Source organism: Rhinopithecus roxellana, chromosome 4 (assembly GCF_007565055.1).
Source record: "Rhinopithecus roxellana isolate Shanxi Qingling chromosome 4, ASM756505v1, whole genome shotgun sequence".
NCBI classification, from domain to species: domain Eukaryota; kingdom Metazoa; phylum Chordata; class Mammalia; order Primates; family Cercopithecidae; genus Rhinopithecus; species Rhinopithecus roxellana.
Window position 1 is genome coordinate 143791664 of NC_044552.1, and position 27445 is coordinate 143819108.

A 27445-nucleotide genomic window follows, 5' to 3' on the forward strand; every position below is an offset into this window, starting at 1 on the left:
TCTATGGTGAAAAAGGAAGTATCCTCAGCTAATCACTGAAAAGAAGCGTTGTGAGAATCTGCATTGTGATGTGTGAATGAATCTCACAGAGCTACACTTTTCTTGTCATTGCTCAGTTTGCTAACACTCTTTTCTTCAAATCTGCAATGGGATAATCCTTAGGGCAATGACTTTTATGGTGCCAAAGGAAATATCCTCAGATAAAATCTGGGAACAGGATTTCTGAGAAACTTCTTTGTAATGTTTGAATTCATCTCCTAGACTTACAGCTCTCTCTCCATGAAACCGTTTGTTAAGACTGTTCTCATGGAATCTGCACAGTGATATTTTGGAGCACATGGACGCTTACAGAGGAAAAGGAAATATCCTCAGATAAAAACTGGAATGAAGCGTTGTGAGAAACTGCATTGTGATGTGTGAAAGCAACTCACAGAATTACATTTTTCTTTTCATTGCTCAGTTTGCTAACACTCTCTTCTTTAAATCTGCAATGGGATAATTCTTAGGGAAATGAAGTTTATGGTGACAAAGAAATATCCTCAGATAAAATCTAGAAACAAGATTTCTGAGAAACTTCTTTGTGATGTTGGAATTCATCTCACAGACTTACAGCTATCTCTCCATGAAACTGTTTGTTAAGACTGTTCTCGTGGAATCTGCACAGTGATATTTTGGAGTGCATGGATGCTTATAGACAAAAAGGAAATATCCTCAGATAAAAACTGGAATGAAGCTTTATGAGAAACTGCATTGTGATGTGTGAATGCAACTCACAGATATAGACTTTTCTTGTCATTGATCAGTTTGCTAACATCGTTTTCTTGAAACCTGCAGTGGCATATTTCTCAGCACAAGGAAGCTTAGAGTGACAAAGGAAATATCCTCAGATAAAAAGCAGGAAAGAAGCTTTCTGAGAAACTGCTTTTTTGATGCTTGAAGTCATCTCACAGAGTTACACTTTGCTTTCATGGAGCAGTCAGTTACCACTGTCTTTGGGAAATCTGAGAAGGGATACTTTGGATCACATTGAGGCCTCTGCTGACAAAGGAAATATCCTCAATTAAAAACGTGAAAAGGGCTTTCTGAGAAACTTCTTCATGTTAAGTGAATTCATCTCACAGAGGTACGTCTTAATCTTCATGAAGCAGTTGGCTACCACTGTTTTCGTGGAATCAGCAAAGTTATATTTGGGAGCGAATTGAGGCCTCTGGTGAGAAAGGAAAACTCCACAGATAAAAACTGGAAAGAAACGTATTGAGAAACTGCATTTTGATGTCTGAATTCATCTCACTGGGTTCCACCTGTATTTCCAGGAGCCGTTTGTTAGCCCTGTGTTTGTGGAATCAGAGAACTGATATTTCAGATCGCTTTCAAGATTGTACGGGCAATGGAGACATCCTCAGATAAAATCAAGAAAGAAGCTTTCTGAGAAACTTCTTTGTGATGTTTGAAATCCTCTCAGAGAGTTACACATTTCTCTTCATGAAGCCTTTGCTAAGACTGTTTTCGTGGAATCTGCAATGGGAGATTACAGAGCACATTGAGGTCTATGGTGAAAAAGGAAGTATCCTCAGCTAAACAGAGTAAAGAAGCATTGTGAGAAACTGCATGGTGACGTGTGAATTCAATTCACAGAGTTACACTTTTCTTTTCATTGCTCAGTTTGCTAACACTCTCTTCTTCAAATCTGCAATGGGATATTTCTTCAGGCCTTGAAGTTCATGGTGATAAAGGAAACATCCTCAGATAAAATCTAGAAACAAGCTTCATGAGAAACTTCTTTGTGATGTTTGAATTCATCTCTCAGAGTTACAGCTCTCTCTCCATGAAACCGTTTGCTAAGACTGTTCTTGCAGAATCAGCAAAGTGATATTTTGGAGCGCGTGGACTGTTATAGTGAAAAAGGAAATATCCTCAGACAAAAACTGGAACGAAGCATTGTGAGAAACTGCATTGTGACATGTGAATGAAACTCACAGATGTACACTTCTCTTTTTTTTTTTTTTTTTTTTTTTTTTTTTTGAGGCAGAGTCTCACTCTGTCGCCGGGGCTGGAGTGCAGTGGCCGGATCTCAGCTCACTGCAAGCTCCGCCTCCCGGGTTTACGCCATTCTCCTGCCTCAGCCTCCCGAGTAGCTGGGACTACAGGCGCCCGCCACTTCGCCCGGCTAGTTTTTTTTTTTTTTTTGTATTTTTAGTAGAGACGGGGTTTCACCGTGTTAGCCAGGATGGTCTCGATCTCCTGACCTCGTGATCCGCCCGTCTCGGCCTCCCAAAGTGCTGGGATTACAGGCTTGAGCCACCGCGCCCGGCCCACTTCTCTTTTCATTGATAACTTTGCTAACATCGTTTTCTTGAAATATGCAATGGGATGTTTCTTAGTGTAAGGAAGCCTACAGTCACAAAGGAAATATCATCAGATAAAAACTAGAAAGAAGCTTTCTGAGAGACTGCTTTGTGATGCTTGAATTCATCTCACAGAGTTACACTTTCCTTTCAGGAAGCAGTCTGTTACCACTGTGTTTGGGGAATCTGAGAAGAGACACTTTGGATCGTGTTGAGGTCTATGCTGATAAAGGAAATATCCTCAATTAAAAACGGGAAAGAGGTTTCTGAGAAACTTTTTTATGTTATGTGATTTCTTCTCTCAAAGTTACATCTTAGTCTTCATGAAGCAGTTGGCTACCACTGTTTTCGTGAAATCTGCAAAGTGATATTTGGGAGCGCTTTGAGGCCTCAGGTGAGAAAGGAAATCTCCACAGATAAAAACTATAAAGAAGAGTTCTGAGAAACTGCCTTGTGATGTGTGAATTCATCTCACTGAGTTCCACCTGTATTTAGAGGAGCCGTTTACTAACCCTGTTTTTGTGGAATCAGAGAACTGATATTTTGGATCATTTTCAAGACTGCACAGTCAAAGTAAATATCCTCAGATAAAATCGAGAAAGAAGCTTTCTGAGAAATTTCTTTGTCATGTCTGAATTCTTCTCAGAGAGTTACACATTTCTCTTCATGAAGCCTTTGCTAAGACTGTTTTTGTGGAATCTGCAATGGGATATTTCAGAGTACATTGAGGTCTATGGTGAAAAGGGAAGTATTCTCAGCTAAACACTGAAAAGAAGCGTTGTGAGAAACTGCATTGTGACGTTTGAATGCAACTCACAGAATTACACTTATTTTTCATTGCTCAGTTTGCTAACACTGTCTTCTTCAAATCTGCAATAGAATATTTCTTAGGGCCATGAAATTTACGCTGACAACAAAAATATCGTCAATGAAAAACCAGAGAGAAGCGTTCTGAAAAGCTGCTTTGTGATGTCTCAATTTAACTCACTGAGTTACATCTCTATTTCGTGGAACCGTGTGTTAGCCCTGTTTTTGAGGAATCTGAGAACTGATATATTGGATCGTTTTCAAGACCGTATGGTCAAAGGAAATATTCTCAGATGAAATCGAGAAAGAAGCTTTCTGAGAAACTGCTTTGTGATGCTTGAATTCTCCTCACAGAGTTACACTTTCCTTTCATGGAGCAGTCTATTATCACTGTCTTTAGGGAATCTGAGAAGGGTTACTTTGGATCTCATTGAGGCCTATGCTGACAAAGGAAATATCCTCAATTGAAAACCTGAAAGAAGCTCTCTGAGAAACTACTTTGAGTTATGTGACTTCATCTCACAGAGTTACATCTTATTCTTCATGAAGCAGTTGGCTACCACTGTTTTCGTGGAATCTGCAAAGTGATATTTGAGAGTGCTTTGAGGCCTCTGGTGAGCAAGGAAATCTCCACAGATAAAAACTGGAAAGAGTCTTTCCAGGAAACTGCATTGTGATGTGTGAATTCATCTCACTGTGTTTCACCTGAATTTCGAGGAGCCGTTTGCTAGCCCTGTTTTTGTGGAATCAGACAACTGATATTTCAGATTGCTTTCAAGACTGTACAGTCAAAGGAAATATCCTCGGATAAAATCGAGAAAGAAGCTTTGTGAGAAACTCCTTTGTGATATCTGAATTCATCTCAGAGTGTTACACACTTCTCTTCATGAAACTAGTTTTTGTTGTTGTTGTTGTTGTTATTATACTTTAAGTTCTAGGGTACATGTGCATAACGTGCAGGTTTGTTACATATGTATACCTGTGCCATGTTTGTGTGCTGCACCCATCAACTCGCCAGCACCCATCAACTGGTCATTTACGTCAGGTATAACTCCTAATGCAATCCCTCCCCCCTCCCCGCTCCCCATGATAGGCCCCGGTGTGCAATGTTCCCCTTTCTGAGTCCAAGTGATCTCATTGTTCAGTTCCCACCTGTGAGTGAGAACATGTGGTGTTTGGTTTTCTCTTCTTGTGATAGTTTGCTAAGAATGATGGTTTCCAGCTGTATCCACGTCCCTACAAAGGACACAAACTCATCCTTTTTTATGGCTGCATAGTATTCCATGGTGTATATGTGCCACATTTTCTTAATCCAGTCTGTCACTGATGGACATTTGGGTTGATTCCAAGTCTTTGCTATTGTGAATAGTGCCACAATAAACATACGTGTGCTTGTGTATTTATAGCAGCATGATTTATAATCCTTCGGGTATATACCCAGTAGTGGGATGGCTGGGTCATATGGTACATCTACTTCTAGATCCTTGAGGAATTGCCATACTGTTTTTCATAATGAAACTATTTTCTAAGACTGTTCTTGTGGAATCTGCAAAGTGGTATTTGAGAACGCATTGAGGGCTAAGGTGAAAAAGAAAATATTCTCACATAGACACTGAGAAGAAGCATTGTGAGAAACTGCATTATGACGTGTGAATGCAACTCACAGAGTTACACTTTTCTTTTCATTCCTCAGTTTGCTAACACTGTCTTGTTCAAATCTGCAATGTAATGTTTCTTAGGGCCATGAAGTTTACGGTGACAAAGGAAATATCCTCAGATAAATATTAGAGACAAGCTTTCTGAGGAACTTCTTGTGATGTTTGAATTCATCATGCAGAGTTACACTTTCCTTTCATGGAGCAGTCTATTACCACTGTCTTTGGGGAATCTGAGATGGGATACTTGGGATCACCTTGAGGCCTATGCTGACAAAGAAATATCCTCAAATAAAAACCTGACAGAAATTTTCTGAGAAACTGCTTTGTATTGTGTAAATTCAACTCACTGAATTACCTGTATTTCCTGGAGCCGTTTGCTAACCCTGTTTCTGTGGAATCTGAGAACTGATATTTCGGATCGCTATGAAGACTGTACGGCCAAAGGAAATATCCTCAGATAACATCGAGAAAAAACGTTTCAGAGAAACTTCATTGTAATGTGTGAATTCATCTCGCAGAGTTACACATTTCTCTTCATGAAGTCATTTACTAAGACTGTTCTCGTGTTATCTGTAAAGTGCTATCTGGGAGCGCATTGAGGGATAAGGTGAAAAAGGAAATATTCTCAGATAAAAACTGGAAAGAAGCGTTGTGAGAAAGTGCATTGTGACGTGTGAATGCAACTCACAAATTTCCACTTTTCTTTTCATTGATCAGTTTGCTAACACTGTTACCTTGAAATCTGCAACGGGATATTTTTTAGTGCAAGGAAGCTTAAGGTGACAATGGAATATCGTCATGTAAAAACCAGAGAGCAGCTTTCTGGGAAGCTGCTTTGTGATGTCTCAATTCAACTCACTGAGTTACGTCTCTATTTCATAGAACCGTTTGCTAGTCCTGCTTCTGAGGAATATAAGAACTAATATTTCAGATCTTTTCAAGACTGTACAGTCAAAGGAAATATTCTCAGATGAAATCGAGAAAGAAGCTTTCAGAGAAACTGCTTTGTGATGCTTGAATTCATCTCACAGAGTTACACTTTCCTTTCATGGAGCAGTCTATTATCACTGTCTTTGGGGAATCTGAGAAGGGATCCTTTGGATCGCATTGAGGCCTATGCTGACAAAGGAAATATCCTCAATTAAGAACGTGAAAGGAGCTTTCTGAGAAACTTCTTTGTGTTATGTGCATTCGTCTCACAGAGTTACATCTTAGTCTTCTTGAAGCAGTTGGCTACCACTGTTTTTGTGGAATCTTCAAAGTGATATTTGGGAGCACTTTGAGGCCTCTGGTGAGAAAGGAAATCTCTACAGATAAAAACCTGGAAAGAAGCATTCTCAGAAATTGCATTGTGATGTGTGAATTCATCTCAGTGAGTTCCACCTGTATTTCGAGGAGCCGTTTGCTAGCCCTGTTTTTGTGAAATCAGAGAACTGATATTTAGGATCGCTTTCAAGTTTGTACGGTCAAAGGAAATATCCTCAGATAAAATCGGGAAAGAAGCTTTCTGAGAAACTTCTTTGTGATGTGTGAATTCATCTCAGAGAGTTACACATTTCTCTTCATGAAGCCAATTTCTAAGACTGTTCTCGTGGAATCTGCAAGTGATATTTTAGAACACATTGAGGTCTAAGGTGAAAAAGGAAATATCCTCAGATAAACACTGAGAAGAAACGTTGTGAGAAACTGCATTGCGATGTGTGAATGCAACTCACAGAGTTACACTTTTCTTTTCATTGATCAGCTTGCTAACACTGTGTACGTCAAATCTGCAATGGGATATTTTTTAGGGCCATGAAGTTTTTGATGACAAGGGAAATACCCTGAGATAAAAACTAGAAACAAGCTTTCTGAGAAACTTCTTTGTGATGTTTGAATTAATCACACAGAGTTACACTTTCCTTTGATGGAGCAGTCCGTTACCACTGTCTTTGGGGAATCTGAGATGGGATAGTTGGGATCGCCTTGACTCCTATGGCTGACAAAGGAAATATCCTCAAATAAAAAAGTGAGACAAATTTTCTGAGAAACTGCTTTGTGATGTGCAAATTCAACTCACTGAGTTACACCTGTATTTCATGGAGCCGTTTCCGAACCCTGTTTCTGTGGAATCTGAGAACTGATAATTCGGATTGCTATGAAGACTGTACAGCCAAAGAAAATATCCTCAGATAAAATCTAGAAACATTTTTTTCTGAGAAACTTCTTTGTGATGTGTGAATTCATCTCACAGAGTGACACATTTCTCTTCATGAAGTCGTTTGCTAAGACTGTTCTCATGGTATCTGCAAAGCGCTATCTGGGAGCGCATTGAGGGCTATGGTGAAAAAGGAAATATCCTCAGATAAAAACTGGAGAGAAGCGTTGTGAGAAACTGCATTGTGACGTGTGAATGCAACTCACATAGGTACACTTTTCTTTTCATTGATCAGTTTGCTGACACTGTTTCCTTGAAATCTGCAATGGGATATTTCTTAGCGCAATGAAGCTTACAGTGACAATGGAAATATCATCAGATAATAACCAGAGAGATGCTTTCTGAGAAGCTGCTTTGTGATGTCTCATTTCAACTCCCTGAGTAACATCTCTATTTCATGAAACCGTTTGCTAGCCCTGTTTTTGAGGAATATGAGAACTGATATTTCGGATGGTTTTCAAGACTGTACGGTCAAAGGAAATGTTCTCAGATGAAATCGAGAAAGGAGCTTTCTGAGAAACTTCTTTGTGATGTGTGTATTCATCTCAGAGAGTTACACATTTCTCTTCATAAAGCCATTTTCTAAAATTGTTGTTGTGGGATCCGCAGAGTGATATTTGAGAGCACATTGAGGGCTAAGGTGAAAAAGGAAATATCCTCAGATAAACACTGAGAAGAAGTGTTGTAAGAAACTGCATTGTGACGTGTGAATGCAACTTACAGAGTTACAGTTTTGTTTTCATCGATCAGTTTGCTAACACTGTTTACTTGAAATTCACAATGGAATATTTCTTGGGTCCATAAAGTTTATGGTGAGAAAGGAAATATCCTCAGATAAAAACTAGAAACAAGCTTTCCGAGAAACTTCTTTGTGATGTTTAAATTCATCTCACAGAGTTACCTTTTCCTTTCATGTAGCAGTGTATTACATCTTTCTGTGGGGAATCTGAGATGTGATAATTGGGATCACCTTGAGGCCTATGCTGACAAAGGAAATATCCTCAAATAAAAACGTGAGAGAAATTTTATGAGAAACTGATTTGTGATGTGTAAATTCAAGTCGATCACTTACGCTTGTATTTCATGGAGCCGTTTGCTAACCCTGTTCTGTGGAATCTGAGAACTGATATTTAGGATCACCATGAAGACTGTACAGCCGAAGGAAATATCCTCAGATAAAATGGAGAAAGAAGCTTTTTGAGAAACTTCTTTGTGATGTGTGAATTCATCTCAGAGAGGGACACATTCCTCTTCATGTAGCCTTTGCTAAGACTGTTCTTGTGATATCTGCAAAATGCTAACTGGGATTGCATTGAAGGCTTGGTGAAAAAGGAAATATCCTTAGATGAAAACTGGAAAGAAGCCTTATGAGAAACTGCATTGTGACGTGTGAATGCAACTCACAGAGTTACAGTTTTCTTTTCGTTGATCAGTTTGCTAACACTGTCTTCTTCAAATCTGCAATGGGATATTTCTTTTTTTTTTTTTTTAACTTTCTTTTTTTTTATTTATTTTTATTTTTTTATATTTTTATTTTTTTATTTTTTTTTTTATTATACTTTAAGTTCTAGGGTACATGTGCATAACGTGCAGGTTTGTTACATATGTATACTTATGCCATGTTGGTGTGCTACACCCATCAACTCGTCAGCACCCATCAATTCATCATTTATATCATGTATATCTCCCCAGTGCAATCCCTCCCTCCTCCCCCTCCCCCCTCCCCATGATAGGCCCCAGTGCGTGATGTTCCCCTTCCCGAGTCCAAGTGATCTCATTGTTCAGTTCCCACCTATGAGTGAGAACATGCGGTGTTTGGTTTTCTGTTCTTGTGATAGTTTGCTAAGAATGATGGTTTCCAGCTGCATCCATGTCCCTACAAAGGACGCAAACTCATCCTTTTTGATGGCTGCATAGTATTCCATGGTGTATATGTGCCACATTTTCTTAATCCAGTCTGTCACAGATGGACATTTGGGTTGATTCCAAGTCTTTGCTATTGTGAATAGTGCCGCAATAAACAAACGTGTGCATGTGTCTTTGTAGTAGACTAATTTATAATCCTTTGGGTATATACCCAGTAGTGGGATGGCTGGGTCATATGGTACATCTAGTTCTAGATCCTTGAGGAATTGCCATACTGTTTTCCATAATGGTTGAACTAGTTTACAATCCCACCAACAGTGTAAAAGTGTTCCTATTTCTCCACATCCTCTCCAACACCTGTTGTTTCCTGACTTCTTAATGATTGCCATTCTAACTGGTGTGAGATGGTATCTCATTGTGGTTTTCATTTGCATTTCTCTGATGGTGAGTGATGATGAGCATTTTTTCATGGGTCTGTTGGCTGTATGAATGTCTTCTTTTGAGAAATGTCTGTTCATATCCTTTGCCCACTTTTTGATGGGGTTGTTTGTTTTTTTCTTGTAAATTTGTTTGAGTTCTTTGTAGATTCTGGATATTAGCCCTTTGTCAGATGAGTAGGTTGCAACAATTTTCTCCCATTCTGTAGGTTGCCTGTTCACTCTGATGGTAGTTTCTTTTGCTGTGCAAAAGCTCTTTAGTTTAATTAGATCCCATTTGTCAATTTTGGCTTTTGCTGCCGTTGCTTTTGGTGATTTAGACATGAAGTCCTTGCCCATGCCTATGTCCTGAATGGTACTACCTAGATTTTCTTCTAGGGTTTTTATGGTATTAGGTCTAACATTTAAGTCTCTAATCCATCTTGAATTAATCTTCGTATAAGGGGTAAGGAAAGGATCCAGTTTCAGCTTTCTACTTATGGCTAGCCAATTTTCCCAGCACCATTTATTAAATAGGGAATCCTTTCCCCATTTCTTGTTTCTCTCAGGTTTGTCAAAAATCAGATGGTTGTAGATGTGTGGTATTATTTCTGAGGACTCTGTTCTGTTCCATTGGTCCATATCTCTGTTTTGGTACCAGTACCATGCTCTTTTGGTTACTGTAGCCTTGTAGTATAGCTTGAAGTCAGGTAGCGTGATGCCTCCAGCTTTGTCCTTTTGACTTAGGATTGTCTTGGAAATGCGGGCTCTTTTTTGGTTCCATATGAACTTTAAAGCCGTTTTTTTTTTTTCCAATTCTGTGAAGAAACTCATTGGTAGCTTGATGGGGATGGCATTGAATCTATAAATAACCTTGGGCAGTATGACCATTTTCACGATATTGATTCTTCCTATCCATGAGCATGGTATGTTCTTCCATTTGTTTGTGTCCTCTTTGATTTCACTGAGCAGTGGTTTGTAGTTCTCCTTGAAGAGGTCCTTTACATCCCTTGTAAGCTGGATTCCTAGGTATTTTATTCTCTTTGAAGCAATTGTGAATGGAAGTTCGTTCCTGATTTGGCTCTCTGCTTGTCTGTTACTGGTGTATAAGAATGCTTGTGATTTTTGCACATTAATTTTGTATCCTGAGACTTTGCTGAAGTTGCTTATCAGCTTAAGGAGCTTTTGGGCTGAGACAATGGGTTTTTCTAAATATACAATCATGTCATCTGCAAACAGGGACAATTTGACTTCTTCTTTTCCTAACTGGATACCCTTGATTTCTTTCTCTTGCCTGATTGCCCTAGCCAGAACTTCCAACACTATGTTGAATAGGAGTGATGAGAGAGGGCATCCCTGTCTTGTGCCAGTTTTCAAAGGGAATTTTTCCAGTTGTTGCCCATTCAGAATGATATTAGCTGTGGGTTTGTCATAAATAGCTCTTATTATTTTGAGGTACGTTCCATCTATACCGAATTTATTGAGCGTTTTTAGCATGAAGGGCTGTTGAATTTTGTCAAAAGCCTTTTCTGCATCTATTGAGATCATCATGTTGTTCTTGTCTTTGGTTCTGTTTATATGCTGGATTACGTTTATTGATTTGCGAATGTTGAACCAGCCTTGCATCCCAGGGATGAAGCCCACTTGATCATGGTGGATAAGCTTTTTGATGTGCTGCTGAATCCGGTTTGCCAGTATTTTATTGAGAATTCTTGCATCAATGTTCATCAGGGATATTGGTCTAAAATTCCCTTTTTTGGTTGTGTCTCTGCCAGGCTTTGGTATCAGGATGATGTTGGCCTCATAAAATGAGTTAGGGAGGATTCCCTCTTTTTCTATTGATTGGAATAGTTTCAGAAGGAATGGTACCAGCTCCTCCTTGTACCTCTGGTAGAATTCAGCTGTGAATCCATCTGGTCCTGGACTTTTTTTGGTGGGTAGGCTATTAATTGTTGCCTCGATTTCATAGCCTGCTATTGGTCTATTCAGGGATTCAACTTCTTCCTGGTTTAGTCTTGGGAGAGTGCAAGTGTCCAGGAAATTATCCATTTCTTCTAGATTTTCTAGTTGATTTGCGTAAAGACGTTTATAGTATTCTCTGATGGTTGTTTGTATTTCTGTGGGGTTGGTGGTGATATACCCTTTATCATTTTTTATTGCGTCTATTTGATTCCTCTCTCTTTTCTTCTTTATTAGTCTTGCTAGCGGTCTGTCAATTTTGTTGTTCTTTTCAAAAAACCAACTCCTGGATTCATTGATTTTTTGGAGGGTTTTTTGTGTCTCTATCTCCTTCAGTTCTGCTCTGATCTTAGGTATTTCTTGCCTTCTGCTAGCTTTTGAATGTGTTTGCTCTTGCCTCTCTAGTTCTTTTAATTGTGATGTTAGAGTGTCCATTTTAGATCTTTCCTGCTTTCTCTTGTGGGCATTTAGTGCTATAAATTTCCCTCTACACACTGCTTTAAATGTGTCCCAGAGATTCTGGTATGTTGTATCTTTGTTCTCATTGGTTTCAAAGAACATCTTTATTTCCGCTTTCATTTCGTTATGTACCCAGTAGTCATTCAGGAGCAGGTTGTTCAGTTTCCATGTAGTTGAGCGGTTTTGATTGAGTTTCTTAGTCCTGAGTTCTAGTTTGATTGCACTGTGGTCTGAGAGACAGTTTGTTATAATTTCTGTTCTTGTACATTTTCTGAGGAGTGCTTTACTTCCAATTATGTGGTCAATTTTGGAATAAGTGCGATGTGGTTCTGAGAAGAATGTATATTCTGTTGATTTGGGGTGGAGAGTTCTATAGATGTCTATTAGGTCCACTGGGTGCAGAGCTGGGTTCAATTCCTGGATATCCTTGTTAACTTTCTGTCTCGTTGATCTGTCTAATGTTGCCAGTAGAGTGTGAAGCCTCCCATTATTATTGTATGGGAGTCTAAGTCTCTTTGTAAGTCTCTAAGGACTTGCTTTATGAATCTGGGTGCTCCTGTATTGGGTGCATATATATTTAGGAGGGTTAGCTCTTCCTGTTGAATTGATCCCTTTACCATTATGTAATGGCCTTCTTTGTCTCTTTTGATCTTTGATGGTTTAAAGTCTGTTTTATCAGAGACTAGGATTGCAACCCCTGCTTTTTTTTGTTCTCCATTTGCTTGGTAGATCTTCCTCCATCCCTTTATTTTGAGCCTATGTATGTCTCTGCATGTGAGATGGGTCTCCTGAATACAGCAGACTGATGGGTCTTGACTCTTTATCCAGTTTGCCAGTCTGTGTCTTTTAATTGGAGCCTTTAGTCCATTTACATTTAAGGTTAATATTGTTATGTGTGAACTTGATCCTGCCATTATGATATTAACTGGTTATTTTGCTCGTTAGTTGATGCAGTTTCTTCCTAGCCTCGATGGTCTTTACATTTTGGCATGTTTTTGCAATGGCTGGTACCGGTTGTTCCTTTCCATGTTTAGGGCTTCCTTCAGGGTCTTTTGTAAAGCAGGCCTGGTGGTGACAAAATCTCTAAGCATTTGCTTATCTGTAAAGGATTTTGTTTCTCCTTCACTTATGAAACTTCGTTTGGCTGGATATGAAATTCTGGGTTTAAAATTCTTTTCTTTAAGAACGTTGAATATTGGCCCCCACTCTCTTCTGGCTTGTAGAGTTTCTGCCGAGAGATCTGCTGTTAGTCTGATGGGCTTCCCTTTGTGGGTAACCCGACCTTCTCTCTGGCTGCCCTTAAGATTTTTTCTTTCATTTCTACTTTGGTGAATCTGGCAATTATGTGTCTTGGAGTTGCTCTTCTGGAGGAGTATCTTTGTGGCGTTCTCTGTATTTCCTGAATTTGAATGTTGGCCTGCCCTACTAGGTTGGGGAAGTTCTCCTGGATGATATCCTGAAGAGTGTTTTCCAACTTGTTTTCATTTTCCCCCTCACCTTCAGGCACCCCAATCAGACGTAGCTTTGGTCTTTTTACATAATCTGCAATGGGATATTTCTTACCACAGTGAAGCTTATGGTGACAACGGAAGTATCCTCAGATTAAAACCAGAAAGAAGCTTTCTGAGAAGCTGCTTTGTGATGTCTCAATTCAACTCACTGAGTTACGTCTCTATTTCATGGAACCGTTTGCTAGCCCTGTTTGTGAGGAATCTCAGAACTGATATATTGGATCGTTTTCAAGACTGTACGGTCAAAGGAAATATTCTCTGAAATTGAGAAAGAAGCTTTCTGAGAAACTGCTTTGTGATGCTTGAATTCATCTCACAGAGTTACACTTGCCTTTCATAGAGCAGTCTATTACCACTGTCTCTGGGTAATGTGAGAAGGAATACTTTGGATCACATTGAGGCCTATGCTGACAAAGGAAATATCCTCAATTGAAAACGTGAAAGAAGCTTTCTGAGAAACTTCTTTGTGTTATGTGAATTCATCTCACAGAGTTACATCTTAGTCTTCATGAAGGAGTTGGCTAACACTGTTTTCGTGGAATCTGTAAAGTGATATTTGTGAGCGATTTGAGGGTTATAGTGAAAAAGGAAATATCCTCAGATAAAAATTGGAATGAAATGTTGTGAGAAACTGCATTGTGATGTGTGAATGCAACTCACAGAGTTACACTTTTCTTTTCATTGATCAGTTTGCTCACACTGTTTTCTTGAAATCTGCAATGGGATATATTTTAGCACAATGAAGTTTTCGGTGACAAAGGAAATATCCCCAGATAATAACTAGAAAGAGTATTTTTGAGAAACTGCTTTGTGATGTGTGAATTCAACTCAATGTGTTACACCTGTATTTCATGGAGCCGTTTGCTAGCCCTGTTTTTGTGGAATCTGAGAACTGATATTTCAGATCGCTTTGAATACTGTATGGCCAAAGGAAATATCCTGAGTTAAAATCGAGAAAGAAGCTTTCTGAGATACTTCTTTTTGATGTGTGAATTCATCTCACAGGATTTCACCTTTTTCTTCATGTGTCGTTTGCTAAGACTGTGCTTGTGGAATCTGCAAAGTGATATTTGGGAGCACTTTGAAGACTGTGGTGAAAAAGGTAATATCCTCAGATAGAAACTGGAAAAAGCATTGTGCGAAACTACATTGTGACGTGTGAATGCAACTCACAGATTCACACTTTTCTTCTCATTGATCAGTTTGCTAGAACTGTTTTCTTGAAATCTGCAATGGGATATTTCTTAGCACAAAGAAGCTTTTGATGACAAAGGAAATAATCTTAGATAAAAACGAGAGAGAAGCTTTCTGAGAAACTGCTTTGTGATGCATTAATTCATCTCACAGAGTTACACTTTCCTTTCATGGAGCAGTCTCTTACCACTGTCTTTGGGAAATCTGAGAAGGGTTATTTTGGATTGCATTGATCCCTATGCTGACAAAGGAAATATTCTCAATTAATCACGTGAAGGAAGCTTTCTGAGAAATGTCTTTGTAATATGTGAATTCATTTCACAGAGTTACAACTTAGTCTTCATGAAGCAGTTTACTAACACTGTTTTCGTGGAATATGCAAAGTGATATTTGGGAGTGCTGGGAGGCCTATAGTGAAAAAAGAAATATTCACAGATAAAAACTGGAAAGAAGCATTCTGAGAAACTGCACTGTAATGTGTGATTTCATCTGGCTGTGTTGCACCTGTATTTCGATGGGCCATTTGCTAGCCCTTTTTTTGTGGAATCTCAGAACTGATGTTTCGGATTGCTTTGAAGACTATACAGTCAAGGGAAATATCCTCAGATAAATATGAGAAAGAAGGTTTCTGAGAAACTTCTTTGTGATGTGTGAATTCATCTCACAGAGTTACACCTTTCTCTTCATGTAACCTTTGGCTAAGTCTGTTCTCATGGAATGTGCAAAGTGGTATCTGAGAGCGCATTGAGGGCTATGGTGAAAAAGGAAATATCCTCAGATAAAAACTGGAAAGAAGAGTTGTAAGAAACTGCATGGGGATGTGTGAATGCAACTCACAGATTTACACTTTTCATTTCATTGATCAGTTTGCCAACAGTGTTTTATTGAAATCTTCAAAGGGTCATTTCTTAGCACATGAAAGCTTACAGTGACAAAGGAAATATTGTCAGACAAAAACTAGAAAGAAGTTTTCTGGAAACTGCTTTGTGATGCATGAATTCATCTCACAGAGTTACACTTTCGTTTCATGAAGCAGTCTATTACCACTGTCTTTGGGGAATCTGAGAAGGGACACTTTGTCAGCATTGAGTCCTATGCTGACAAAGGAAATATCCTCAATTAAAAACGTGAAAGAAGCTTTCTGAGAAAATTCTTTGCGATATGTGAATTCATCTCACAGAGTTACAACTTACGCTTCCTGAAGCAGTTTGCTAACACTGTTTTCTTGGAATCTGCAAAGTGACATTTGGGAGCGCTTGGAGACCTATGGTGAAAAAATGGAGTATTCATAGTTAAAAACTGAAAAGAAGCATTATGAGAAACTATATTGTGATGTGTGAATTCATCTCACTGAGTTACACCTGTATTTCAATGAGCCGTTTGCTAGCCATGTTTTTGTGAAATCTGAGAACTGATATTTCGGATTGCTTTGAAGACTATATGACCAGAGGAAGTATCCTCAGATAAATACAAGAAAGAAGCTTTCTGAGAAACTTCTTTGTGATGTCTGAATTTATGTCACAGAGTTCCACCTTTTTCTTCGTGAAGTCATTTGCTAAGACTGTTCTTATGGAATTTGCAAAGTAATATTTGGGAGCGCATTGAGGACTATGGTGAAAAAGGAAATATTCTCAGATAAAAACTGGAAAGAATCGTTGTGAGAAACTGCATTTTGACGTGTGAATGCAACTCATAGAGTTACACTTTTCGTTTCATTGATCAGTTTGCTAACACTGTTTTCTTGAAATCTGCAATGGGATATTTCTTAGCGCAATGAAGCTCACGGTGACAACGGAAATATCATCAGATAAAAACGTGAGAGAAGCTTTCTGAGAAACTGTTTTGTGATGCGTGAATTCATCTCACAAGGTTACACTTTCGTTTCACGAAGCAGTGTATTACCACCGTCTTTCGGGAATCTGAGAAGGGATACTTTGGATTGCATTGAGGCCTATGATGATAAAGGAAATATCCTCAATTAAGAACGTGAAAGGAGCTTTCTGAGAAACTTCTTTGTGTTATGTGCATTCATCTCACAGAGTTACATCTTAGTCTTCACGAAGCAGTTGGCTACCGTTGTTTTTGTGGAATCTGCAAAGTGATATTTGGGAGCGCTTTGAGGCCTATGGTGAAAAAGGAAATATCCATAGGCTAAACTGGAAAGAAGTGCTCTGAGAAACTGCATTGTGATGTGTGAATTCAACTCACAGAGTTACACTTTTCATTTCTTCGGTCAGTTTGCTAACATTGTTTTCTTGAAATCTGCAATGGGATATTTCTTAGCTCAATGAAGCTTACGTTGAAAAAGGAAATATCCTCAGATAAAAACTAGAAAGAAGCTTTCTTTGAAACTGCTTTGTGATGTGTGAATTCAACTCACTGAGTTACACCTGTGTTTCGTGTAGCCGTTTACTAACCCTGTTTTTGTGAAATCTGAGAAGTGATATTTCGGAACACTTTGAAGACTATCTGGCCAAAGGAAACATCCTCAGATAAAAACGATAAAGAAGCTTTCTGAGAAACTTATTTGTGATCTGTGAATTCACCTCACAGAATTACGCCTTTCTCTTCATGAAGCTGTTTAGTAAGACGGTTCTTGTGGAATCTGCAAAGGGATATTTGGGAGCACAATGAGGGCTATGGTGAAAAAGGAATTATCCACAGATAATAGCTTTAAAGAAGTTTTCTGAGAAAGTGCTTTCTGATATGAGAATTCCTCACACAGAGATTCACCTTTCCCTTCTTGTAACAGTTTGCTAACGCTGTTTTCGTGGAATCTGCAAAGTGACATTTGGGTGAGCTTTGGAGTCTATGGTGAAAAAGGAAATATCCACAGATTAAAAACTCGAAAGAAGGGTTCTGAGGAACTGCATTGTTATGTGTGACTTCAACTCACTGAGTTATACCTGTGTTTTGAGGAGCCATGTGCTAGCCCTGTTTTTGTGGAATCTAAGAACTGATATATTCAATGGCTTTGAAGACTATAGGACCAAGGGAAATATCTTCAGATAAAAACGAGAAAGAAGCTTTCTGAGAAACTTCTTTGTGATATGTAAAATCATCTCACAAGGTTACACCTTTTCTTCATGAAGCCATTTGCTAAGACTGTTCTCGTGGAATCTGAAAGTGATATTTGGGAGAGCATTGAGGGCTATGGTGAAAAAGGAAATATCCTCAGATAAAAACTGGAAAGAAGCGTTGTGAGAAATTGCATTGTGAAGTGTGAATGCAACTCACAGAGTTACACTTTTCCTTTCAATGATCAGTTTGCTGACCCTGTTTTCTTGAAATCTGCAATGGGATATTTCATAGCGCAATGAAGCTTACTGTGACAAAGGAAGTACCTCTGAAATCTCTACTGCTTTGTGACATGTGAATTTGTCCAACAGAGTTTGATCATTAGTTTATTTGGGTCATTTTCTAGCACTATTTACGTGTATCCTGCATTGGGATATTTGGGAAGGCATTGAGTCCTTTGTTGAAACAGGAAATATCCTCAGATGTAAAGTAGGAGGAAGCTTTCAGAGAAACTGCTTTGGAATGGGTAAATTCATCTCCCAGAGATACACCATTCTTGTAATGGAGCAGATCGTAACACTGTTATTGTGGAATCTAACAAGCAATATTTTGAATCTCAATGAAGCCCATATTGACAAAGGAAATATAGTCAGATAATCACTACAAAAATTCTTTCTGAGAAACTGTTTTGTGATGTGTGAATTAATCGCTCAAAGTTACACCTTGCTCTCATTGAGCAATGTGCTAACACTGTCGTTGCGGAATCTGCAATGGGATATTCGGGAGCGCATTTAGTCCTATGGTGAAAAAGGAGATATCCTCAGATAAAAACTATTAGGAAGATTTCTGAGACACTGCTTGGGGATGGATCCATTCATCTCACAGAGCTACACCATTCCTGTCATGGAGCAGCTTGATAGCACTGTTACTGTGGTATCTGAGAAGGGATATTCTGAATCGCAATGAAGCTTATGGAGACAATGGAAATATCCTCAGATAGTAACTATGGAAATGCTTTCTGAGAAACTGCTTTGTGATGTGTGACTTCATCTGGGAGAGTTACACCATTCTCACTGGGCAGTTTGCTGACACTGTCCTCGCGGAATCTGCAATGGGATATGCATGAGCCCTTTGATGCTTATGAGGGAAAGGAAATACTCAAAGATAAATTCTGGAAAGAAGTTTTCTGTGACACTCCTCAGTGACGTGAGAAATCATCTCTCAGAGTTACACCATTCTTACCATTTAGAGGTTTCGTAGCACTGGTTTTGTGTAATCTGAGAAGCGATGTTTTGATCGCAATGAAGCTTATGGTGACAATCAAATATCATCAGATAAAAACCAGAAAGCAGCTTTCTGAGAACCTGCTTTGTGATGTGTGAATTCATCTTACAGAGTTACACCATTCTTCTCAATGAGCAGTTTGCCAACAGTGTTTTCGTGAAATCTGCAATGGGATATTCAGGGGTGCCTTAAGGCCTAGGGTGAAAAATGGCACATCCTCAGATGAAAACTAGAAAGAAGATTTCTGAGAGACTACTTTGTGACGTATGAATTCGTCTAACAGAGTTAGACCATTAGTTTAATTGGGCTGTTTGCTAGCACTGTTTACGTGTAACCTGCATTGGGATATTTGGGAGTTCATTGAGGCCTTTGTTAAAACAGGAAAAATCCTCTGATATAAAGCAGGAGGAAGCTTTCCGAGAAACTGCTTTGGGATGGGTAAATTCATCTCCCAGAGTTACAACATTCTTGTCATGGAGGAGATCATAACACTGTCATTGTGGAATCTGAGGAGGGATATTTTGAATCGCAGTGAAGCCTATGTTGACAAAGGAAATATAGTCAGATAAGCTCTACAAAAATTCTTTCTGAAAACTGCTTGGTGATGTGTGAATTCATCACACAGACTTACACCATTGTTCTCATTGAGCAATGTGGTAACACTATCATCGTGGAATCTGCAATATGATGATCAGGAGTGCATTAAGGCCTACAGGGAAAAGGAGATATCCTCAGTTAAAAAGTATTGGGAAAGTTCTGAGAAACTGCTTGGGAATGGATCAATTCGTCTTACAGAGCTACACCATTCCTGTCATGGAGTAGTTTGGTAGCACTGTTATTGTGGAATCTGAGAAGGAATATTTTGAATGGCAAAGAACCTTATGGTGACAAAAGAAATTCTCATTGAGCAGTGTGCTCACACTGTCGTGGCTAAATCTGCAATGGGATAATCTGGAACGCATTAGGTCTATGGTGCAAAAGGAGATATCCTCAGGTAAAAACTATGAAGAAGCTTTCTGAAAAACAGCTTGGGGATGGATCAGTTCATATCACAGAGTTACACCATTCCTGTCATGGAGCAGTTTGACAGCACTGTTATTGTGGAGTGTGAGAAGGGATAGTTTCAATTGCAATGAAGCCTATGGTGCAAGTGAAATATCCTCAGATAGTAACTATGGAAATGCTTTTTGAGAAACTGCTTTGTGATGTGTGACTTTGTCTGGGAGAGTTACACCATCCTCATTGGGCAGTTTGCTGACACTGTCCTTGTGGAATCTGCAATGGGATATGCAGGAGCCCTTTGAGGCTCATGGGGAAGGGAAATACTCAAAGATAAATACTGGAAAGAGGTTTTCTGTGACACTGCTCAGTGACGTGGGAAATCATCTCACAGAGTTACACTATTCTTATCACGGAGCAGATCGCAACACTGTCATTGTGGCATCTGAGAAGGGATATTTTGAATCGCAATGAAGCCTATGGTGACAAAGGAAATATAGTCAGATAATCACTACAAAAAGTCTTTCTGAGAAACTTCTTTGTGATGTGCAAATTCATCGTACAGAGTTACACCATTGTTCTCATTGAGTAATGTGCTAACACTGTCATTGCGGAATCTGCAATGAGATATTCGGGAGCGCATTTAGTCCTATGGTGAAAAAGGAGATATCCTCAGATAAAATCTATTAGGAAGCTTTCTGAGAAACTGCTTGGGGATGGATCAATTCATCTCACAGAGCTACACCATTCCTGTCATGGAACAGTTGATAGCACTGTTATTGTGGAATCTGAGAAGGGATATACTGAATCACAATGAAGCTTATGGAGACAACGGAAATATAGTCAAATAATCACTTCGAAAATGCTTTCTGATAAACTGCATTGTGATGTGTGAATTCATCTGACAGAGTTACACCATTCTCATTGGGCAGTTTGCTAACACTCTCCTCGTGGAATCCCCAATGGGATACGCAGCAGCGCATTGGGGCTTCCGGGGAAAGGAAATATTCAAAGATGAATACTGGAAGAAGCTTTCTGTGAAACTCCTCTGTGACGTGGGAAATCATCTCACAGAGTTGCACCATTCTTATCATTTAGAAATTTCGTAGCCCTGTTTTTGTGTAATGTGAGAAGCGATGTTTTAGATCGCAATGAATCCTATGGTGTCAAAGGAAATGTGCTCAGAGGAAAACCAGAAAGATGCTTTCTGATAAACTGCTTTGTGACATGTGAATTCATCTCACAGAGTTACAGCATTCTTCTCATTGGGCAGTTTGCCGACACTGTCTTGGCAGAATCTGCAATGGGATATTCGGGAGCGCATTAAGGCCTCTGCTGAAAGAATGATACCCTCCGAAGAAAACTAGAAAGAAGCTTTCTGAGCAACTCTTTTGCGATGGATCAATTCATCTCAGATTTACACCAGTCCTAACATGGTGCAATTTGGTAGCCCTGTGATTGTGGATTCCGAGATGGCAAAAGTAGTTCTCATAGAGGCCTGCTGTGACAAAGGAAAGATCCTCAGATAAAAACTAGAAAGATGTTTTCTGAGAAACAGTTTTGAGACGTATGAATTCATCTTACAGAAGTACACCATTCTTCTCGTTGTGCAGTTTGCTAACAATGTTTTCATGGAATCTGCAATGTGGTATTCTGGGACGCCTTAAGGCCCGTGGTGAAAAATGAAATATCCTCGGATAGAAACTAGAAAGAATCTTACTGAGAGACTACTTTGTACGTGTGAATTCGTCTAAAAGAGATACATCATTCTTCTCATTGAGCAATGTGCTAACACTGTCGTGATGGAATCTGCAATGGGATAATCGGGAGTGCATTAAGGTCTATAGTGCAAAAGGAGATATCCTCAGATAAAAACTATAAAGAAGCTTTCTGAAAAACAGCTTGGGGATGGATCAATTCATCTCACAGAGCAACACCATTCCTGTCATGGAACAGTTTGGCAGTACTGTTATTGTGGAGTCTGAGAAGGGATAGTTTGGATCACAATGAAGCCTATGGTGCAAAGGAAATATCCTCAGATATTAACTAAGGAAATGTTTTCTGAGAAACTGCTTTGTGATGTGTGACTTCGTCTGGGAGAGTTACACCATTCTCATTGGGAAGTTTGCTGACACTGCCCTCACGGAATCTGCAATGGGATATGCAGGAGCCCTTTGAGACTCATGGGGGAAACGAAATACTCAAAGATTAATACACGAAAGAAGTTTTCTGTGACACTCCTTGGTGACGTCGGAAATCATCTCACAGAGTTACACCATTCTTATCATACAGAAGTTTCGTAGCACTGGTTTTGTGTAATTTTGTGAAAAAGGAGATATCCTCAGATAAAAACTATTCGGAAAGTTTCTGAGAAACTGCTTGGGAATGGATCAATTCATCTCACAGAGCTACACCATTCCTGTCATGGAGCATTTTGGTAGAACTGTTGTTGTGGAGTCTGCGAAGGGATATTCTGAATTGCAATGAAGCTTATGGAGACCAAGGAAATATAGTCAGATAATCACGAGAAATATGCTTTCTGAGAAACTGCATTGTGATGTGTGAATTCATCTGACAGAGTTACACCATTCTCGTTGGGCAGATTGCTAACACTGTCCTCACGGAATCCACAATGGGATACGCAGTAGCACATTGGGGCTTCCGGGGAAAGGAAATATTGAAAGATGAAAACTGAAAAGAAGCTTTCTGTGAAACTCCTCGGTGACATGGGAAATCATCTCACAGAGTTACATCATTATTATCATTTAGAAGTTTCATAACACTGGTTTTGTGTAATCTGAGAAGCGATGTTTTGGATCGCAAGGAAGCCTATGGTGACAAAGGAAATGTGCTCAGAGGAAAACCAGAAAGATGCTTTCTGATAAACTGCTTTGTGACGTGTGAATTCATCTCACAGAGTTACAGCATTCTTCTCATTGGGCAGTTTGCCTACACTGTCTTCACAGAATCTGCAATGGGATATTTGGGAGTGCATTAAGGCCTCTGCTGGAAAAGAGATACCCTCAGATGAAAACGAGAAAGAAGCTTTCTGAGCAACTGCTTTGTGATGGATCAATTCATCTCAGATTTACACCAGTGCTAACATGGAGCAATTTGGTAGCCCTGTGATTGTGGAATCTGGGATGGCAAAAGTAGTTCTCATTGAGGCCTGCTGTGACAAAGGAAAGATCCTCAGATAAAAACTAGAAAGATGTTTTCTGAGAAACAGCTTTGAGTTGTGTGAATTCATCTTACAGAAGTACACCATTCTTCTCATTGTGCAGTTTGCTAACAATGTTTTCGTGGAATCTGAATGTGGTATTCTGGGATGCCTTAAGGCCCATGGTGAAAAATGAAATATCCTCAAATAAAAACTAGAAATAAGCTTTCTGAGAGACTGTTGTGTACGTGTGAATTCGTCTAATAGAGTTACACCATTCTTCTCATTGAGCAATGTGCTAACACTGTCATGGTGGAATCTGCAATGGGATATTTGGGAGCACCTTAGGCCTATGGTGCAAAGGAGATATCCTCAGATAAAAATTATAAAGAATCTTTTTGAGAAACACCTTGGGGATGGATCAGTTCATCTCACAGAGCAACACCATTCCTGTCATGGAGCAGTTTGACAACACTGTTATTGGGGAGTATGAAAAGGGATAGTTTGCATCGCAATGAAGCCTTTGGTGCAAAGGAAATATCTTCAGTTTGTAACTACGGAAATGCTTTCTGAGAAACTGCTTTGTGATATGTGACTTCGTCTGGGAGAGTTACACCATTCTCATTGGGCAGTTTGCTGACACTGTCCTCACGGAATCTGCAATGGGATATGCAGGAGCCCTTTGAGGCTTGCAGGGGAAACGAAATACTCAAAGATTAATACTCGAAAGAAGTTTTCTGTGACACTCTTCGGTGACGTAGGAAATCATCTCATAGAATTACACCATTCTTATCATTTATAAGTTTCATAGCACTGGTTTCGTGTAATCTGAGAAGCGATGTTTTGGATCGCAATGAAGCCCATGATGACAAGGAAATATTCTCAGACAAAACCAGAAAGCAGGTTTCTGAGAACCTGCTCTGTGATGTGTGAATTCATCTTACAGAGTTACACCATGCTTCTCAATGTGCAGTTTGCTAACACTGTGTTCGTGGAATCTGCAATGGGATATTCAGGGGCCCATTAAGGTCTATGGTGAAAAATGAAATATCCTCAGATGAAAACTAGAAAGAAGCTTTCTGAGAGACTGCTTTGTGATGTGTGAATTCCTCTAACAGAGTTACACTATTAGTTTAATTGGGCCGTTTGCTAGCACTATTTATGTATAACCTGCATAGGGCTATGCGGGAAAGCATTAAGGCCTTTGTTGAAATATCCTCAGTTATAAAGTAGGAAGAAGCCTTCTGAGAAACTGCTTTGGGATGGGTAAATTCATCTCCCAGAATTACACCATTCTTGTCATGGAACAGATCGTAACACTGTCATTGTGGAATCTGAGAAGGGATATTTTGCATCACAATGCAGATTAGGGTGACAGGAAATATAGTCAGATAATCACTACAAAAATTCCTTCTGAGAAACTGCTTTCTGATGGGAATTCATCGCACAGAGTTAAACCATTCTTCTCATTGAGCAATGTGCTAACACTGCTATCGCGGAATCTGCAATGGGATATTAGGGAGCACATTAAGGCCTATGGTGAAAAAGGAGATATTCTCAGATAAAAGTATTAGGCCGCTTTCTGAAAAACTGCTTGGGGATGGATCCATTCATCTCACAAATCTACATCATTCCTGTCATGGAGCACTTTGGTAGCACTGTTATTGTGGAATCTGAGAAGGGATATTTTGAATCGCAATGAAGCTTATGGTGACAAAAGAAATATAGTCAGATAATCACTTCAAAAATACTTTCTGAGAAACTGCATTGTGATGTGTGAACTCATCTGACAGCATTACACCATTCTCGTTGGGCAGTTTGCTAACATTGTCCTCACGGAATCCACAATGGGATAAATATTGGAAAAAGGAAATATCCACAGATAAAAACTGGAAAGAAGCATTCTGAGAAACTGCATTGTGTTGTGTGAATTCAACTCCATGAGTTACACCTGTGTTTCGAGGAGTAATTTGCTAGTCCTGTTTTTGTGGAATCTGAGAACTGATACATCAGATCGCTTTGAATACTATACGGCTAAAGGAAATATCCTCATACAAAATCGAGAAAGAAGCTTTCTGAGAATCTTCTTTGTGATGTGTGAAATAATCTGCCAGAATTACACTTTTCTCTTCATGAACCCGTTTGCTAAGACTGTTCTCGTGGAATCTGCAAAGTGATATTTGGGAGCACATTGAAGCCTATGGTGACAAGGAAATATCCTCAGATTAAAACCAGAAAGCAGCTTTCTGAGAACCTGCCTGTGATGTTTGAATTCATCTTACAGAGTTACTCCATTCTTCTCAATGAGCAGTATGCTAACACTATGTTCGTGGAATCTGCAATGGGATATTCAGGGGTGCATTAAGGTCTATGGTGAAAAATGAAATATCCTCAGATGAAAACTAGAAAGAAGCTTTCTGAGAGACTGCTTTGTGACGTGTGAATTCGTCTAACAGAGTTAGACCATTACTTTATTTGGGCCGTTTGCTAGCACTATTTACGTATAACCTGCATTGGGATATGCGGGAACGCATTAAGGCCTTTGTTGAAACTGGAAATATCCTCAGATTATAAAGTAGGAAGAAGCCTTCCGAGAAACTGCTTTGGGATGGGTAAATTCATCTCCCAGAGTTACACCATTCTTGTCATGGAGTAGTTTGGTAGCACTGTTATTGTGAAATCTGAGAAGGGATATTTTGAATCGCAACAAAGCTTATGGTGACAAAGGGAATATAGTCAGATAATCACTTGAAAAATGCTTTCTGAGAAACTGCATTGTGATGTGTTAATTCATATGACAGAGTTACACCATTCTCGTTGGGCAGTTGGTTAACAGTGACCTCGTGGAATCCACAATGGGATAGGCAAGAGCACATTGGGGCTTCCAGGGAAAGGAAATATTCAAAGATGGATACTGGAAAGAAGCTTTCTGTGAAACTCCTTGGTGACATGGGAAATCATCTCACAGAGTTACACCATTCTTATCATTTACAAGTTTGGTAGCACTGGTTTTGTGTAATCTGAGAAGCGATGTTTTGGATTGCAATGAAGCCTATGGTGACAAAGGAAATGTGCTCAGATGAAAACCAGAAAGATGCTTTCTGAGAAACTGCTTTGTGACATGTGAATTCATCTCACAGAGTTACAGCATTCTTTTCATTGGGCAGTTTGCTGACACTGTCTTCGCAGAATCTGCAATGCGATATTCAGGAGTGCATTAAGGCCTCTGCTGAAAAAGGAGATATCCTCAGATAAAAACTATAAAGAAGCTTTCTGAGAAACTGCTTGGGCATGGATCAATTCATCTCACAGAGCTACACCATTCCTGTCATGGAGCAGTTTGGTAGCACTGTTATGTGGAGTCTGAGAAGGGATTGTTTGGATCGCCATGAAGCCTTCAGTGCAAAGGAAATATCCTCAAATAATAAATAGAAAGATGCTTTCTGAGAAACTGTTTTGTGATGTGTGAATTCATCTCTCAGAGTTACATAATTCTCGTTGGGCTCTTTGCTATCACTGTCTTCACGGAATCTGCGATAGGATATGCAGGAGCGCTTTGAGGCTTAAGGGGGAAAGAAAATATTCAAAGATAAATACTGGAAGGAAATTTTCTGTGAAACTCCTCGGTGACATGGGAAATCATCTCACAGAGTTACACCATTCTTATCATTTAGAAGTTTCATAGCCCTGGTTTTGTGTAATCTGAGAAGCGATGGTTTGGATCGCAATGAATCCTATGGTGACAAGGAAATATCCTCAGATAAAAACCAGAAAGCAACTGTCTGAGAAACTGCTTTCTGATGTGTGAATTCATCTTACAGAGTTACACTATTCTTCTCAATGAGCAGTTTGCTAACAGTGTTTTCGTGGAAACTACAATGGGATATTCTGGGGCACCTTAAGGCCTATGGTGAAAAATGAAATATCCTCAGATGAAAACTAGAAAGAAGCTTTCTGAGAGACTGCTTTGTGATGTGTGAATTCCTCTAACAGAGTTACACTATTAGTTTAATTTGGCCATTTGCTAACACTATTTACGTGTAACCTGCATTGGGATATGCGGGAATGCATTGAGGCCTTTGTTGAAACAGGAAATATCCTCAGATATAAACTAGAAAGAAGCCTTCCAAGAAACTGCTTTGGGATGGGTAAATTCATCTCCCAGAGTTACACCATTCTTGTCATGGAGCAGATCATAACACTGTCATTGTGGAATCTGAGAAGGGATATTTTGAATCTCAATGAAGCCTGTGGTGACAAAGGTCTCAGTCTGAGAAGGGACTGTTTGGATCCCAATGAAGCCTATGGTGCAAAGGAAATATCTTCCAATAATATCTAGAAAGATGCTTTGTTAGAAACTTCTTTGTGATTTGTGAATTCATCGCACAGCATCACACCATTCTTCTCATTGGGCAGTTTGCTAACACTTTTCTCGTGGAATCTGCCATGGGATATTCTGGAGGGACTTATGGTGAAAAAGGAAATGTCCCAAGATAGAAACTGGAGAGAAGTTTTCTGAGAATCTGCTCGGTGACTTGTGAAATCATCTCACGGAGGTACACCATCCTTTTC